Raw genomic sequence first — 4,577 nt, forward strand, 5'->3', positions numbered from 1 at the left:
AGGAGGAATAAGGGTAAGACAACACAGATATATAAGATGAGTAATAAAAGTCAGAATGTAATAAATGTTTAGAAGAAATGCAAAGTGCTTTTTCTAGTTAAGTATTTCCTAGTCAAAAATAGAAGATATATGAGCAAACATATCTGACATCTTTGTATAGATTAGGGTCTTCATTCAGGTGTGGAAGATTACACACATTTTCCCATGTTGATCAGTTTTAATGAATTGTTTTCTTTTCCTGATCTTTTTAATTCTTTCTTATAAAGGTTGTCTCCCGGGGAGGTATTGAGGAAGGATAATTTACTAAATGTATGTGATTTATAAACAAAATTAAATTTTGAAAGAACTTCTTTAAAAATAATTGAATCTTCTCAAGTGTAGCAAGCATCTTTTTGTCCATAAACTGATGGAAAGTAATTGTAGGTTCTTATATTTTTAGAGTTAATCTAATTTCTTTATCTTAGGTATGAGCAAATAGACCCTTTCTAGTTGAATGACCATAGGCATGTACTTGTACTTCTTTACTCTCAATAACTGATTCTGTAAAGAGGAATAAGTTCACTATCTACATCACAAGGTTGACATAGGAAAAAAAAAACAGTTCAATCTATTGTTATTTTAATATTATTAACAACATAAACTCTGAATTATCCACTTGCATATATTAATAATTATATTCATGATTTTGAGAAGGAGTATGACATACCCAATTCAGAATTGGAGTCAGGAAGACCAAAATCTAAGTTCTGTCTCAAGCACTTAGGAATTATATAACTTGGACCAATTCATATAGCTTCTCAATTTTCAGAATAAATCTGGAAGACTATAAAGTACAAAGGTACTATTGTTCTTCTGTGAGGGTAGACATTTCCTCACACTGTTGCCTACAAAAACGGATATGGGGTTTAACAAACAATATTAAAACTAACTGCTACAATCACAAGTTCTCTTACCCTGGGCAAGTGACAATGTTTCCAGTCCTGCAGTTAATGAACTTTCTAAGACTAGAAATGTACCCCAGTGTATCCCATACTAGTAAAATCAAATCCCCATCCCAATCTTGATAGCAAAAATCAGCATTAAAAATGATAATATTAGCATAAAACTGGGAGATCAGCAACTGAATTGTTTCTAAAGAGTTCCTTCTTGCACTGAGTAGGAATTTGGACTAGTCACAACAAACTTTCTTTTAAATATATAACATATAAATATACAACAAATTATCTAAATTTCTTTTTATTCTTTCCTCCCCGCCTGACCGAGAGAAGGCTATTATTATAAGTAAAATTATTCTATATATACTTCTACTTCTCAGTTCATTCTTTGGATGCAGATAGTATCTTTCTTCATACATCCTCTGTAGTTAATTTAGGTATTTGTAATAGATAAAATAATATATTCACTCAAAGTTATTTTAAAAAGAATATTGCTGTTTTATAAAATGTGCTCTTTGTTCTGCTTATTTCACCTGCATTATTTTGTGCAAGTTTCTCCATATTTCTTAAAAATGATCGAGCTCATCATTTCTTATAGCACAGCAGTATTGCATCACAATCATAACTACAACTTGTTCAATTATTCCTCAACTGATGAGCTCACATGCATTTTTTCCTGCAGTGTTCTTTGCCATCAAAAATGAAAGCTGCTATAAATATTTTAGAACATATAGGTTCTATTGAACCTATTTTAGAACATGTAGGTTCTCTAATCATCTTTGAAAATAGAATAAGTAGTGCTTTCCCTGTGTTAAAGGGCATAGGTAATTTAGTAACTCTTTAGGCATAATTCCAGATTGCTCTCCAAAATGGTTGGATCATTTTACAATTCATCCAATAATGAATTACTGTTCCAATTTTACACATCTTCTCCAGCTTTGTCATTTTAGCCAATCTAGTAGGTATAAAATGATATCTCAAGGTTTGAATCTGCATGTCTCCAATCAATAATGACTTAGAACATTTTTATATGACTGTAAATTATTTTGATTTTTTTTCAGTGGAAAACTGCCTGTTCATATCCTTTGACCATATATCAATTGAGGAATGACTAATATTTTTATATGTTTGACAAAGTTCTTTATAATTAATTTTACATTTGAGACAGTTAGCAGACTAAACTGTCTAAATTTTCTGTTTTTCTTCTAACTTTAACTTTGTTTTATTTGAGCAATACTTTATAATTTAATGCACTTTGTATTTTATCTACAAATAGTTCACATTTTCATATATTTTGTATATAATATGCTCCCTGTTCTTTTCTAATTTTCTTGTAAAATTTTTCTTTATGTCTAGTTCATGTATCCATTTCGACCTTATCTTTGTAAGTGGTGTGAGATACTGGTCCATGCCCAGTTTCTGCCATACTCCTTTCCAGTTTTCTCTACCAATGTTTTTTTTTTTTTTTAACCAAATAATGAATTCTTATTCCTAAATCTTACATCTTCACACCTATTAAATATGAAGTTATTGTGTTTACTTGCTGCTATAAATTCTATGTGTACGCTACTCCATTCATCTACCTTCTATTTCTTAGCCATTACCAAATAGTTTTGAAAATTACTTCCTTATAATACAGTTTAAGATCTGTTACTGCTAAATTTCCTTCCTTTCCACTTCCCTCACCCCACCCCATTATTTTTTTTCTTTTATTATTGCTAGCATGATTTTTTAATTAATTTTTATAATCATAACATTTTCTTTGACAGTACATATGCATAGGTAATTTTTTTTAACAACATTATCCCTTGTATTCCCTTTTGTTCCGAATTTTTCCCCTCCTTCCCTCCACCCCCTCCCCTAGATGGCAGGCATTCCCATATATATTAAATATCTTATAATATATCCTAGGTACAATATGTATGTGCAGAACCGAATTGTTGTTGTTGCAAAGGAAGGATTGTATTCGGAAGGTAAAAATAATCTGGGAAGAAAAACAAAACAAAACAAAACAAAACAAAAAAACAATGCTCATAGTTTACACTCATTTCCCAGTCTTCCTTTTCTGGATGTAGCTGATTCTGTCCATCATTGATCAAATGGAATTGGATTAACTCTTCTCTATGTTGAAGATATCCACTTCCATCAGAATACATCCTCATACAGTATCATTGTTGAAGTGTATAATGATCCCCTAGTTCTGCTCGTTTCACTCAGCATCAGTTGATGTAAGTCTCTCCAAGCCTCTCTGTATTCCTCCTGTTGGTCATTTCTTATAGAACAATAATATTCCATAACATTCATATACCATAATTTACCCAACCATTATCCAATTGATGGACATCCATTCATTTTCCAGTTTCTAGCCACTATGAAAAGGGCTGCCACAAACATTTTGGCACATACAGGTCCCTTTCCCTTCTTTAGTATTTCCTTGGGATATAAGCCCAGTAGTAGCACTGCTGGGTCAAAGGGTATGCACAGTTTGATAACTTTTTGGGCATAATTCCAGATTGCTCTCCAGAATGGTTAGATTCTTTCACAACTCCACCAACAATGCATCAGTGTCCCACAGCTCCTCCAACATTCATCATTATTTGTTCCTGTCATCTTAGCCAAACTGACAGGTGTGTAATGATATCTCAGAGTTGTCTTAATTTGCATTTCTCTGATCAATAGTGATTTGGAACACTCTTTCATATGAGTGGAAATAGTTTTAATTTCAGTCATCTGAAAATTGTCTGTTCATATCCTTTGACCATTTATCAATTGGAGAATGGCTTGATTTCTTATAAATTAAAGTCAATTCTCTGTATATTTTGGAGATGAGGCCTTTATCAGAACCTTTAACTGTAAAAATTTTTTCCCAATTTGTTACTTCCCTTCTAATCTTGTTTGCATTAGTTTTGTTTGTGCAGAAACTTTTTAATTGGGTGTAATCAAAATGTTCTATTTTGTGATCAATAATGGTCTCTAGTTCTCCCTTGGACACCACTCTTTCCTTCTCCACAAGTCTGAAAGGTAAACCATCCTATGTTCCTCCAATTTATTTATGATTTCGTTCTTTATGCCTAAATCTTGGACCCATTTTAATCTTATCTTAGTATGTGGTATTAAATGTGGGTCCATGCCTAGTTTCTGCCGTACTAATTTCCAGTTTTTCCCAGCAGTTGTTGTCAAATAATGAATTCTTATCCCAAAAGTTGGGATCTTTCACCCCACCCATTATTTCCTTTGAACTTCTTTTCCCTTATTCAGATGAATTTTGTTGCTTTTTAAATTCAATAAAATAATTTTTAGTAATTTAATTGGGATGGTATTAAACATATAGATTAATTTTGGTAAAGTTGTATTTTTTATGAAATCAGTACTGCCTACAACTGAAGAATTAATTGGTCCAATTTTTAAAATTTGATTTTATTTACATAAAGTTTTTGTAAATAATTGTATTTATAAAGTTCCTGATTTTGTTTTAGCTACTGTACTTCCAAATATTTCATACAGTTTAAAATTATTTTAAATGGGGTATTTTTTTTTACTATCTCTTCTTGCAGAGTTTTTCTTGTGATATATAAAACTGCTGATGTTTTATGTGGATTTATTTTATATCCTGCTACTATACTAAAATGAGTAATTATTTCA

The sequence above is a fragment of the Sminthopsis crassicaudata genome, chromosome 2 (assembly GCF_048593235.1).
Source record: "Sminthopsis crassicaudata isolate SCR6 chromosome 2, ASM4859323v1, whole genome shotgun sequence".
Lineage (NCBI taxonomy): Eukaryota > Metazoa > Chordata > Mammalia > Dasyuromorphia > Dasyuridae > Sminthopsis > Sminthopsis crassicaudata.